Here is a 15488-nt window from a genome sequence, read left to right as displayed (position 1 = left end):
ATTGATCGTCGGTTCCTTCGTCTCAACTCTCTCTCTGACGATCACTGCTGCTGATCTCTCACTGTTATCTGATATATGGCTCTTACTAACTGGTGATCTCTCTCTTTTACGATCTTTCTTGTTTTACGATCACTCCTCTCCAAAGTTCGTTCGTCGTATTTATACGGCACTCTGGGGGCGGAGCCTACGGCGAACGTCACCGACTCCAGGGATTTCTAGAACTTCTTAGATGAATCTAGACGAGGTATTGCATCAGAAATCGCGTCGTTTTTCACGTCCCGACGAGATACACAACACTCCTGCCGATTCTAGAACAGCCGCGAGCATAGGCGCCTCCAACAGTGGCGCGAAAGCCTCCTTGCTGCCGAACTTCTCGAAAATGCGTTCTCCTTTCCTTTATCTTTCTTTGCTATGAAGCAATTACCATCACAACAACGTATATGTGATTCATTCTTGTATCCAATGGAAGCTCCAGATTTGACCAATTCTTTTAAGACCCTCTTTATGGAAACATCAATATGGCTAACAACCTTTGTATAATTTTCACGTCTTGAACATAAAAGGGATTTTTTCCACATGCTCTTGCACATTTGTGGCACAAAAAAAATGAGGCATCACATTGACTTTTAGAAACATTTCTGGGGCAAAAGCAATAATAAGTTCACTGTTACTATCTGATACCAAAAATGCACTGGGCGTTAATGGGATTTCTATCATTGGTAAGATAATTACGCAATGAGGAAATAAATATTGATATATGAAGGGTAAAAACATATTTAAATTACTGGTATAAAACTAACGAGTTTATTTTAGATAAGTGAGAGAACTCTGTATTTTAATTTTCCTGATTGATCAACGATAAACAAATTGTAAAATTGCGGTCTTAATCCTTATACAGACAGCAATTTAATGATATTTTTAAAGAATATTTAGCGTTCTTAATACATATACAGACAGCAATTTAATGGTTTTTTTAAGTATTATTTAGTGATCTTAATCTTTATACAATCAGCAATTTAATGATTTAAAAAAATTATATAGCGTTCTTAATCCTTATACAGACAGCAATTTAATAATTTTTTTTAAAGATTATTCAACTTATCGACAGAACAAAACTCTTCGCTTGTATCTGTAAAGGAATCGCGGCGGTTTTCTGCGAACGAATGTTTTGTTTTTTTTGTAGATGAGTGCACACTCTTCTCTATATATAGCTAGCCAGGATAAATAAAGCAGTGCCAACATAGCCGTTGAAAGTGCTAATGTCTTTTCTGGAAAGGGACTGAGGTGTACGGAAATGTTGGGCATTAGTAGAAGCGTAACATTGTTGTCTACAATGATGGCGTAAGTGGTGTCTGACATGTGGTAATGTAGCTGCTGCACTAGTTGTTGAATCTTGGCTAGTGAAGTAATTGCACAGAGAGAGAGAGAGAGAGAGAGAGAAGAGAGATGGATGGAAAAAAAGGAAAATTACGTAATTGTTGCTAGAGAGAGAGCGGCAGGGGGAGTGGGGGGGGGGGATTACGTAAATGGTTTTTGACGTAATGGGTTGCCCGAGAGAGAGAGAGAGTTTGATTTTATTTTTATTTTTATTTACGTCTTGAAAGACCAGTAAGCTATTGTAATTTGCGTCGTTGCGATAGAGTAGGAATTCTTTCAACTTCTTTCATTCGGTAAATTTCCTTCGTTAGTGATTGGTATGAATGAGATATTTTTATACTCTCTCTCTTCTCCCTCTCTCTCTCTCTCTTCCATCTCCTTCTCTTCCTCTCTCTCCTCTCTCTCTCTGTCAGCAGCGAGTACGAAATATTTGTCTTTTTCTAATCATGTCACCACACGCTATTGAATATGATTTGAAAGACACCTGTAGCATCCTGCATGCAATTTTGCAATCTTCATTGAATCTTTCTCTATTTACACTGGAAGAAACATTCATAAATAACTTCTGCCTCGGCTACCAGAACACTTCTTGAAATGACTGACAACGCAAAGGTTCCAAAATACTTTTATTATATGCATGACATGTTATTTTCCCTTTGCTTCCCTAGTGTTGCTGGTTATATCATGTTATCTTGTTCTCTCTTTGAACTCTCCAAACACAATAAAATTGCTTCTCGGAGCATTACTAATTTAGCTTCATTACTGGCTGTCAACGGTTGCATCTAGTTGTCAGTCAAGTTCTCTCGTGGTTAATGAGATTTATGAATAAAATCTTCCATCACCTGAAAATTATAATTTGTTATTATGAAGAGTGCGAGCACTTTGCAACGTCGAACGCATTGTAATTATCAATGGTTATGAATTAAATGATAATCATGGGAAAGGAATAAAAAAGGCTGTAAAATAGAGTGTTTTACCTTTTATGCTCATTAATTGTTTTTTGTTATTTAAATCTATCCACAAGAATTGATACTCCTTGTATGCAAGTCTACGACCTTTAACTGTGATCCTTAACTTTATGTCATTCATAATTTGAAACGTTTTTTTGTTTTTTAATATTTCAAACTATTAACAAGAATCCATGCTCCCTGTAATCCGTTAGTTTATGTTCTGATATTCTTCATAATTAATGAATACATATAATTACTTTCATTTGCGAAAATACCAATAACTTCTACTATTTGTGTGATGTTTTAAAATCTACAGATGCAGTAATCTTAATTACCAGTTTATGTAATTCGAAATTCTTTTCGTTATTATCTAGCATACAGTGACTTTTAGCATAGGCGCATCGAATTGCAACTTCCCCCTAATATATATATATATATATATATATATATATATATATATATATATATATATATATATATATGTATGTATATATATATGTATATCTATTATACACACATTTTTTTTCAATGTGCATAATTAGAAAACTTTTGATGAAGACGTGGAAGGAGAACAAGGAAAATGTTGACGAAGTGGTATGTATGATCTATTTAGCTTTAAATGGTTGCTGCATTTCCCTTTTCTCTGTCGATTCTCCACAGCGACCTCGGTTACATTGGTTCGAAATTTGCTATGCAATTACGTTATCCTCCCAACACCTGCATCAGAGAATGTCTGATATACTTCGGCGAAATAATTCGCTTTGAGGCAAATCAGAGACAAGAAATAAATCGCAACTTTCCTTGGGCAACATTTGAAACTTCAATAACATGAGCAAGGTTAATCTGGTACACCCAATATATTATTTTATGAATTAAATGTATGGGCATATGTGCATAATTACACTTTTGGCATCCATGAAAAGTTATACCGAGTATCATCGCACTCAACACTTCATTCTTTTTATAATTGATAATAATAATAATAATAATATAATAATAATAATAATAATAATAATAATAATAATAATAATAATGATAATAATAATAAGAAGAAGAAGAAGAGGAAGAAGAAGAAGAAGAGCAATATTATTATTATTATTATTATTATTGTTATTTATTTATTTATTTATTATTTATTTTTTTTTTTGCGCTCTATCACAGTCTTCCAATTCGACTGGTTGGTATTTATAGTGTGGGGTTCCGGGTTGCATCCTGCCTCCTTAGGAGTCATCACTTTTCTTACTATGTGTGCCGTTTCTAGGATCACACTCTTCTGCATGAGTCCTGGATCTACTTCAGCCCTCTTGTTTTTCTAGATTCCTTTTCAGGATCTTGGGATCGTTGCTAGTGCTCCTATGATTATGGGTACGATTTCCACTGGCATATCCCATATCCTTCTTATTTCTATTTTCAGATCTTGATACTTATCCATTTTTTCCCACTCTCTTTCTCTTCAACTCTGGTGTCCCATGGTATTGCGACATCAATGAGTGATACTTTCTTCTTGACTTTGTCAATCAACGTCACGTCTGGTATGTTTGCACGTATCACCCTATCCGTTCTGATACCATAGTCCCAGAGGATCTTTGCCTGATCGTTTTCTATATCACCCTCAGGTTGGTGCTCGTACCACTTATTACTGCAAGGTAGCTGATGTTTCTTGCACAGGCTCCAGTGGAGGGCTTTTGCCACTGAATCATGCCTCTTTTTGTACTGGTTCTGTGCAGGTGCCGGGCATTCGCTTGCTATGTGGTTTATGGTTTCATTTTTCGTATTGCACTTCCTACATATGGGAGAGATGTTATTTCCGTCTATCGTTCTTGAACATATCTGGATCTTGTGCCGCTGTTATCATTCCTTCAGTTTCCTTCTTTAGCTCTCCCCTCTGTAGCCATTGCCAATTGTCATCGCTGGCTAGTTCTTTAGTCTGTCTCATGTATTGTCCGTGCATTGGTTTGTTGTGCCAGTCCTCTGCTCTGTCTGTCATTCTCCTGTCTCTGTATATTTCTGGGTCTTCGTCTACTTTTATTAGTCCTTCTTCCCATGCACTCTTTAGACACTCGTCTTCACTGGTTTTCAGATATTGCCCAGTGCTCTGTTTTCGATGTTGACGCAGTCCTCTATACTTAGTAGTCCTCTCCCTCCTTCCTTTCGTGTTATGTATAGTCTGGTCCGTATTTGCTCTTGGGTGTAGTGCTTTGTGTATTGTCATGTGGTTTCCTGGTTTTTCTGATCTATGCTCGGGTGTCTGCCTTCGTCCATTCCACTATTCCTGCGCTGAATCTGATTACTGGCACTGCCCATGTGTTTATGGCTTTTATCATATTTCCGGCGTTGAGTTTTGACTTGAGTATCGCCTTGAGTCTCTGCATATATTCTTTCCTGATCGTGTCCTTCATCTCTTGGTGTTTTATATCCCCTTCCATTATTCCCAGGTATTTGTATCCTGTCTCATCTATGTGTTTGATGTTGCTCCCATCTGGTAGCTTTATCCCTTCAGTTCTCGTTACTTTGCCTTTTTGCATGTTCACTAAGAAGCATTTTTCTATTCCAAACTCCATCCTGATTATTATTATTATTATTATTATTATTATTATTATTATTATTCAGAACAAGCCTGGAAGGATATGAATCTCATAAAAGTAGCACTGATAGGAGTAAAGCGAAGAGGATAGAGGAGAAGAGAACAAGACGTATGAGAGAGAGAGAGAGAGAGAGAGAGAGAGAGAGAGAGAGAGAGAGAGAGAGAGATGCGTTGTGGGCTATAAGATTAAAAAATATGGTTGGATATACTTATAAAATACTTTGGTATGTTCTACAAGACGTATAGTGTAATTACAAAAACAAACTATGTTCAACTTCTACGTTGTGTGTTTTTTTTTTTCTTATAGAAATTATGATAAATAAAACATGGCCATCCCTGGTTGACCTAAATTCAAGTGTATCTTCAGGAAACTGCCGACGGGCAATTGCGCAGAAATACAGAGTAATTAACACAAGCATAATCAATAGTAATGTCAGATTGGGTTTTATGTTTGTTAATCGATATATTGTGCTTGGGCATTGCATCCTGACTAGCAAAGAAAATTCGACAGAGAGAGAGAGAGAGAGAGAGAGAGAGAGAGAGAGAGAGAGAGAGAGAGAGCACAAAATAACAGAAATGTTTTCCCTGGTATAGGTCCTCCAAAGGTGATAATCGGATATACTCTATAGCGAAGCAATTTGATTTCTTGTGTGATCATGATGCGGTCTCTTACAAAACGGTCTATGTTTTTTTGGATAGAAGTTCATTCTCGAGGTGGTTCGGAAGTCACATAAAGCCGTGGGTCCCGTTGCTGAATAACCACTGGTTCCATGCAACGTACAAAAATATCATATAAACAAACAAATAACTGTCTATGTAGCCGTGATAGTCTGTCCCAGATACGGGAATTCACAAGACTGATTCCTGAGGATTACTGGTGTCTTTCGGTGTGATAAGCAACCTACGATGCAGTGATATGCAATGGGTCTTGGTTTCGTTATAATGTCAAATTCATCTTCCTACCTACGCCAGATATTGATTAATTGTATTTGTACTGTTGGATAGATTACAAAACGCTGTCATAATAGGATTGTTTATAGTTATTTCGTTGACTGTGCATTCGATTTAATACAGAATTGCTGTAAGGAGAACTTTTATGGAGCTTCAAATAAATCGGTTAAACATATATGAAAATATATTAATCCGAGGTAGAGCGAAGTAGATATTAAAGGACATTTGTAGCTCGATGTATGTATATGAATCCCGGTAATGTGATATGACTCATATATATATATATATATATATATATATATATATATATATATATATATATATATATATATCTATATATAGTATATATGTATATATATTATTTTACATTTATTGACCGTTTTGTCTCCCCAGCATTTATTTAATCTATTTATTTGTAAAAGAGCGCCATATTCCCCAAATATCAGCTGATTTTAGGTGGGAACCCAAAGCACACCAGCCAGGAGGTAGGGAATTTCCTGTTAGAAAGGGGGGAAATAAAGACTCTTCTCAGCCTTAAGGGGGTGGGACGTATCCCAAAGGGAAGTTTGTAGGTAGCCAGGTACTTATTAGGCCTACGTCTTAAGCTCCTTTTCCTGTGAACCCTCTGCTGGCTGTATGTTTCTGTTTCCAGGATGCCCTGCTCTTTTGGGGGTTAAGCTGACCCCCACATCCGATAATGCACCTGCCTTCGACCTCAGTCAGCTCCAGTCGTGACCTCGGACGGATGTCCAACCACCAGCCTTCCCCTTTAGGCCTAACAAGGTGTTACTGGCGCGCCCAGAGCCCCAGACCTGAGACAAAGCCGACGCTGCATTTCTACAAAGGTCCACTGATCATGGCATCCAGATTCCCTGAGTCACGTGTCCAAGTCTTTGCTCCCGCAAGTGATGCTTTACCGCAAGACATATGAACAATTTTGAAAGCCAGCTTTTATGGGAACCTCATTTTTAGACAGCTATCCCCTTGTGAGAGATAATATTAGTCCTCTAGAGTAAATTAACACTGTAAATCCTTTTAAGGTAAGTTCAAGTAATTTATTCTGCATTTTCCCTCAACTATTTTCATTTATGTATTTGAGCCCCTTCAGGCCAGTGCATGAAACGTAACAAAGGCGTACCTTGCCGACATTCGAACCTAGCTTGCTTAAAAAGCTTGTAAATCGCGTTATCCTTGTAAAACGTAAAATGATTTATTAAAAAAGCGTAAATCAAAGCGCACTTGCAGCGTAAGACACACTTACCCACTGTAAGGTATATAAATTCATACATGATTTATTTTTATAACCAATGTTAGCTTAAGGTACGTTTAAGTATTTTTATTAGAAGTGTTTAAGAGTGCTAAGTAAAAATATTATTATTGTAACGGCGAAAGCGCCAGAGCTTAATTTTAGCCGCAAGCAAACAATTTGCCCCGCGAATCCTCTTGTTATTTTGTACTGTTCTCGCCTGACGAGACACGAGCACGTGTGTAAGATAGATACCAGAAAGTACTAGTTCAAACTAGGATGTGCTTTGCCAGGGTTTTATTGCTGTGTTAGAAAGCCTAGTTAGTTAGGAGTGTTCTACTAATAGTTACGGCAAAAGAAGTGTACAATTCTTTTGTCTGAGATATGTTAGGGGAATTCGTTAACTTAGTTTCATTCCAAGTGTTGGTAACCGCTTAGCCTGCCTGCTCTGAGCTTCGCGCATGCGCACTCTCAGGCCTGCCAGCCAACCTCGGTCTACAAAGCAAAGCATTCATCACCTCAAGCGTTATCTCAATTATTTAAGCAAAGTAACGTATGTCTTGAAGTTTTAACGTAAATAATATTAATCTCTGTAGTAGCATCTATCATTCTGCAGAGAAATTAACGTAATTCATCTTGAATAAGAAATTAGAATTTTGTGTTGTAAATCGATTTCGCATTTACAGATCAGCTGTTTGAATGGCACGCTGTTCACCCTGCTCTGCTAGCCTTACCACGCGTTTCACCTAGCATCGCTCACTTGCTCGCTGAGCGAAGGTTTCATTTCCTTTCGTACTTAACGTAATCTCATTTACAAATGTTTGCTAACATTCCATCTTCAAATCCTTACCGTCATTTTCACTTGTCACGGGGACCTAGTAACCTTACGTAAAGTTAACGTAAATCTTAAAAGTAGAGTAAATTCCAAGAATTGTTAACGCAAAACGCATCGTTGTGAATTTTATATGAAAACGCAAATCATTTCATATAAGCGCAAGCGCTACCAGTAACATAAATATCGTTCATCGCTAGGGCGGTATCGTTTTCATAAACCTTATCCAAAGCAATTCTTTCATTACACGTTAACGTAAGTAAATCATTTAACGCACGTTGCATCATATTAAAACTAAAAGTATTAGTTCAATTAAATACAAGGGAGTTCATCATATATCATTTTCACCCTCTCAGAGAGAGAGAGAGAGAGAGAAGAGAGAGAGAGAGAGGAGAGAGAGAGAGAGAACCTATTATTCCAAAAGCCAAGAGTACTACGTCCATTACCATTACGCATACATTAACATTATTAGTCTTTGTGTCTTTCATTTACACTGAGCGTGATACGTACGCACCTGTGTCCATTGCAGTTTGCAAGCATTTATTTCATTTATCGAGTAGTTCAGCAAAGGGACTGAGTATTTTCAAATTACCATTACCTGTCGTTGCCCGAGTGGTCTTTTCCATTTTTATCACAAAAGCTTGCGTATACCGCAAGCACAAACCACACAGTGTGCCGCCGCAACCTCATTACTTCCATCAAGGAAGTCGTTACCAGTCTAGGACTGGACACCACCAGTGCACGTCAGGCTTTATCATTTTACAGTGCCACTAATTCGTGACACTGTCCATCGACTGGCTGCATAAGTACTCCCACCTTTTACTTTCTCTCCTCCACCACCCTTACATTCTGCACGAACAGTGCCATTTCTCTTCAGTATACGTGAGTATACTGCATGTAGTGTCGTCCGACGGGACACACCAGCACGCTACCAGTGCGACAAAAGGAACGCCTCCTCAAAGTGCCGTGCACCTGTACAGACGTTACAGGTAGCCCTTGTTGTGTTCCTTGTTGAGTGTTCCCTTCGGAACACTCAACAAGGGAACGCCTTCCGAAGTGCCACAATACCAGCCCTAAGTGCTGTACAAGGAACGTACAGGTAGCCCTTGTTGAGTGTTCCTTGTTGAGTGTTCCGAACAAGGAACGCCTTCCGAAGTGCCGCAATACCAGCCCTAAGTGCTGTACAAGGAACGCCTCCTCAAAGTGCCGTGCACCTGTACAGACGTACAGGTAGCCTTTTGACCTGCGTTGTCCGTCCTATGGAACGCCCATTCCGCCATTAGTGTATCGCTATCCTGGATCACCCAATCAAGGAACGCCTCCACAAGTGCCGTGCACCTGTATTGGACCTACAGGTTGCCCATTCCAGCGTCTCCCAAGTGAGGAACGCCCTTAAGTGTGACATACGCCGCACACTCCATTTGATTTTCTGCCTCGTCAGAAGGTGCCATTCCCAAGTGCCACAGAGCACCCAGTCTTTTAAGACTTTTTATTACCATTATTGCAGAACCCATTTCCAAGTGAGTGCCACATTACACAGTAGGCACTTCCATTCCATCCAGTACTGTTCCTGGCCATCATTTTCATCCGAGCCTCTTCTGCAGCCTAAGGGAAATGTCTTCCCCTGCTTCCCGCGACTTCTTTGCCATATAGCTAGAGAAGCTCCGAACCCTCATAACTTTGGCAAGGAGGCCGGTTACACTGGACCAGCACTTGACCAGTGGGATGAAGGTGCAGCAGGATGCCGCACGCCGCAAGAAAAGGAAGAAAGGGAAAACCCAGAGAAAAGCCAGAGAAGCAGGAGAGAAAGGAAAGAGAAGCAGAAAGGAAGGCAAGTGAAGAAGAGAGAAAGCATGAGCTAGCTCTCAAGGAGAAGGAACTCGAGATCAAGCGGGAGAAGGCCCGTAAGGAGAGAATCTTAGCTCCAGCCACTCTGCCAGCTTCCAGCCCTACACCCACTGTGTCTCACAGTTCCGCCATCTCTGGTCAGCCTCTTACCATTTCACCGCCTACCTCCTCCCTTTTGGAAGAGATAAGCCCACCAGTTAACCCCGGACTTGTTTCCGAGGGTGATTCAATGGATGATTACTTAACCTCCCCACATCAAATCACGCCAGAGAGGACTCTTCACCTGTGCCAGAGCACACTGCCAGCCTTGGTGACTCCACAGATTCGCAACCTGTGGTGCCATCTCGGCCTTATCATCCAGTGCCACGGAAAAAGTTCTGGAGCAAGTTCTGCCGAGGACTGTGGCCGCAAGAGTCACACGTCTGCAAATTACGGAGGGTGCGCTAATCACAATATTCCCGCCATTGCAACGGCCGTTACCAATCCTTCCTCACTAGGACCCCCAGCTAAGGGCCCAATAACCGTCGCACCCCTCCAAGGTCATTATTAGCCAAGCCATGTCAAAGCCTACGACGACTCTGGCGCTCAAATCTCCCTGATACGGGAAGACCGAATCCCCCGAGGGGCAAACGTCGATAGACGTCACTTAATCACCATTGAAGGTATCAACCATATTAAGCTGATCCTTCCGACATACAATTGAGGGTCACTAGACCTAGTTTCTCCAAAGTATGTACTCTTGCAGTTGCAAGCTACATTCCAGGAGGTTATGACCTCCTCTTAGGGCAGACATGAAGTCTCCCTCACAGTTCAAAAAGCCTAGGGGTCCTAACCCCACAACAAATCTCTCCAAAGCAAGGAGTCATCGAAATTCTACTTCCTCCAGGAAGTATGTCCACCAACAGTCTACCCACGTTACCAAGGAGGGAGATTGATCATTCACAGTTCAGTTGCAAAACATGTAACGTAATAGGGCACTCCACTAATTGGCCTAGGTGCCCTAGCAAGCCACTAGCAGCGGACACTGTCCATTTTCCACAAGGCTTAGCCTTCCACAAGAGACAGGAGCCTCTGTCTCCCATTATCAAGGGCCCGCGAGAGGTATTGCACCTCCAGTACCCGTCACAGGTCCAGTCGACCTCAACACTCAGCCAGTGCACTTGGCAGCACTGAGCAGTGCCAAGCTCCGTCCAGCTTGGATGTAGAGCCACCACAGAACTTCACCTCTGCACCTGGCCCTCAGCTAGCACCAGCGCCTAACCTTATCAAGGATCCTCCTACAGGAGATCCTCCAACAGGCGTGGAGCTTACCGCAGCCCATGGCCAATCTCCAGTCCATGATTCCTCTTCACTCTCACCTCTGTCGCCCGAGGATGAACTTTGGCAGACCCCACCTTCTCACCTCCTCTGGACAACCAGGAATTGCCCGACCAGGAGTCAGCCTGGAGTCTTACCCTTACAACGGCTGTCGCAGCAGCCGAAGTGAGGGCCTCCCTGCAGTAGGTTCCACCTCTACGACGGTTGCTGCAGATACCGAAGTAGGGTATTCTCTTGCAATCCCTCAGGCTACCACTGCCTCTGCTCCTGGCGGCTTTTTCTGGCCTTACCCCAGAGTTGGTGCCTCAGTCTACTCCTAGGACTGGTATAGCCAGGTCCTGGAGGAATAAGAAAAAGAAGAAGGGGACGTCATTAACCCCCTAACAAAAGAGCCACATGCTCTCCTTGACACCTGTGCCCGAGGTACAGTGTCACATTCAATTGCAGAATGATCCTGGCACCTACCCAGAGAAGGTAGCCAGCCTGATCTCTGCCAGTAAAACTAACCTTCTAACCCCTAGAATTGGTAATACTAACCCTCATGTATGTCATAATTACCTCATTATATTTCCATCCTGGTACTCTACTAGTCACTCATCATCCTCCACGCATCATTACCTCATCTCATGTATTTTAACAATTCAGTTCAATACACCACTGCTGTGCATACCGCACACTGGAATGATTGTGTCTCTAATTAACTGTAATGAGTAGGTTACGCTAATAATTTAGTACCAGGGCATTAGGGTTAGTAGCAAAAAGAATTTTCAAGTAACCTTACCTAGGGGTAGTAGAAATAGATTGTTGTCACAGACAACCAGTAGTCTTACTTAGGCTAGACTACATTAATCCAATAAGTTAGTACACTTAGCATCTCCACCTTATAGTTAGGTAGCCACGTAGTTAGCCGTATCGCTGTTCAAAAAACCTCAGTTAGAGTAGGAGAACTGGGTAGTCGAGACGATCAACTTATTTAGCCAAGGCCTTCATGCCCGAAAGGGAGTGAATGCCTTTCTTAAACAGGGGGAGCTGTTACATTTATTGACCATCTCGTCTCCCCAGCATTTATTTAATCTATTTTGTTTGTAAAAGAGCCGCCATATCCCCCACAAATATCAAAGCTGATTTATGCGGGAAACCAAAGCACACCCCAGCCAGAGATAGGAATTTCCTGTTAGAAAGGGGAAATAAATAAAAAAAGGGGGACTTCTCAGCCTTAAGGACGTATCCCAAAGGGAAGTGGGTAGGTAGCCAGGTACTTATTAGGCCAACGTCTTAAGCTCCTTTTTCTTGTGAACCCTCTGCTGGCCTGTATGTTCTTTTTGTTTCCAGGATGCCCTGCTTTTGGGGGGTTAAGCTGACCCCAACACCCCTGAAACACACCTGCCTTCGACCTCAGTCAGCTCCAGTCGTGACCTCGGACGGATGTCCAACCACCAGCCTTCCCTTTAGGCCTAACAAGGCGTTACTGGCGCGCCCAGAGCCCCAGACCTGAGACAAAGCCGACGCCGCATTTCTACAAAGGTCCACTAATCATAGCATCCACATTCCCTGAGTCACGTGTCCCAAGTCTTCCGCTCCCGCAAGTGATGCTTTACCGCAAGACATATGAACAATTTAGAAAGCCAGATTTTTTAAGGAACCTCATTTTTAGCCAGCTATCCCCATGTGAGAGATAATATTGGTCCCCACTTGTGGACAAGTTGCATTTACTCTTTCCCAGGCTAGTAAGCAGCCTCCAGTAAATAAATGTATGAAAAGTAATTCGCTGAGTTTTCTGGCGACCTTTCCTCTAGAGTAAATTAGCCCTGTAAATCCTTTTAAGGTAAGTTCAAGTAATTTATTCTGCATTTTCCCTCAACTATTTTCATTTACGTATTTGAGCCCCTTCAGGCCAGGGCATAAAACGTAACAATATATATATGTGATCTATATATATATATATATATATATATATTATTTATATATATTATTATATATATATATATATATATATATATATATATAACAGCTCAATACACCAGGTTACTTTATTGTTGCAAACCTTTCAAGACTATGGTCTAATTTTCAAGGCTATAAAAGGTGGAAAAGCAAATATATATAAATTACAAACTTGTCCAGTAGGATTCACATGAATTTATTTTTTCACATACAAATAAGATCGATATATATATATATATATATATAGTATATATATATATATATATATATATATATGGTATGTATATATATAGTATATATATATACTATATATATATATAAATATATATATATATATATAGATTATATAGATATATATTAGATATAGATATATATATATATATATATATATATATATATATATATATATATATATATATATATATATATATCTATATATATATATCTATATATCTATCTATATATATATATATATATATATATAATATATAATATATATATATATTGTGTGTGTGTGTGTGTAAAGGATCCATCCCTGACAACGAAGATGGGTGATGGCGGTGGAAAAAGTAGTAAAATCAAGCTCAAGAGAGTCTTCCTACCCCTTTATGACCTCGCTTACCCTCTAGGAGCGTTTTTATCATCGCGACCCCTTTTTGTTTGATTTAATATAATTTCCCAGGGGCTACAAAAGTAACAGGGACACTTGAGCATCTACAATTCACGGCTTCAGAGCCGAGGTGAGCGAGTATCTCCTCCAAGATAAAGTGATTTGATAATACCGGGATGGAATGAAAAGCGTTCGGGTCTGCTGAGTGATTCAGATCAGCCATTTACTGAGGACATGGAGGCTCCATATGTATATAGAAGAGTCAGCGATGAGATCCATTATCCGAACCATTTCCTTCGGGCGATATAGATGTCAAGACGTAGTAAAGGGGCAGAATAGGAAATGCTCCCATATGTCTCTCTTTAGTGTTTGAATTTGATAGGAGTTATCTATGAAATAATTTTTAAAGATGAGGTGAGAAAAATGTGCTTGTAAGCGATTTTGAAAATGAAACGAAGAAATGTTTTTCTTAAATGGAGTTATTATCAGTGATGAATCTTTAATGGCAAAGGGTTGAAGACTTGTCAGAAAAGCATACAGGTTATGACCACTGATATGTGCGCACGATTAGGGTGCATGCTTACCTAGGTATGCTTACCTTGGTTTTCCAGTTAAACACTAACGTTAGACTTTTCGTACATGCTCTATAGTATTTAATTGTTAAACGCCGCGAGACATGAATTCTTTTGCCTTTTTTAATACGTCCATACCGGTAGATCATTCATAAAATCGAAAATAAAATAATTACTAATTCGGTGTTTTCCACGTTTATTCTTTAACTACATTCTTGAAACCGAAAGTGAACTAACATCATCAGTTTTTCTCCATTTTTCTGGGCAAGAATTTCCTTTGCAGCCATTAACATCCTCTATGATATTCCTTGACATAACAGATAAAAAATAATACTGAGAAACTGGAATGACACATGGTCAATGAATCAAACACTGTCAGTCTTCTGAAAGAACTGGGCAAATATCTAATACTTTATTTTGACGCCTGAGGGATTCGGATCATCTGATTCTAACGTGAAACAAGTCCAAAGTTCGCTTAGTTATGACATATGCGGATTTTTTCATCAATATAAATGACTTCATCTTATTTTACCCTGGAATAAAGTAATAATATGATGTATTTTGAAGAGATTTGAAGTGTTTTGAATTTCTTTGAAAATTGAGGCTAAATTTATAGGCCCAAAATAATACAATGAATTTAACGTTCATTAATTATGAAAACTGTGATATATGTATGATGATTTGAAATTGCGACAAGTAAATAAACAGATTTCGTAAAAACTGGGAGTTTTATAATTATATTAAGAGGAAATGCACTTTTTTCACAGTTAAATTTATATTTGTACCCAGAAAAAAATATAATCAAGATTTTAATTTCAGTACACTACAATTCCATTTCATGCTCTATGATAATTACCCTATCTGTTTCATATTTTGATTCTAATAAAGGAAATAATGGCTATGACTCGATTTGCCTAATATTTTAGATATGACTTTTAATGATGACTAGAATTTTGTTTAAAAAAAAGTATTTTTTTTAATAGCCTCCTGATATCACTCAGCTTTATCTGCTAATTATTTCGATTTGCAGTGTTGAAATAATTATCAATACTTAAATTAACAAGCAGCTATGATTTTTATGTGCTGGAGACATTAATTTGATCATTTTTAATATTTTCTCCCATCTTTTTTCGTAGATTATTTTTATTTTACTTCATTTAAACTCCGGCAAATAATGTGATTATCTCATATTCTTTTTTAATTCAAATACCATGTATTATAATTACACTGTTATTTCAGTTAATGATAGAAAGCTATTCT

The sequence above is a fragment of the Macrobrachium nipponense genome, chromosome 42 (assembly GCF_015104395.2).
Source record: "Macrobrachium nipponense isolate FS-2020 chromosome 42, ASM1510439v2, whole genome shotgun sequence".
NCBI classification, from domain to species: Eukaryota; Metazoa; Arthropoda; class Malacostraca; order Decapoda; family Palaemonidae; genus Macrobrachium; species Macrobrachium nipponense.
This window is presented reverse-complemented; position numbering follows the sequence as displayed.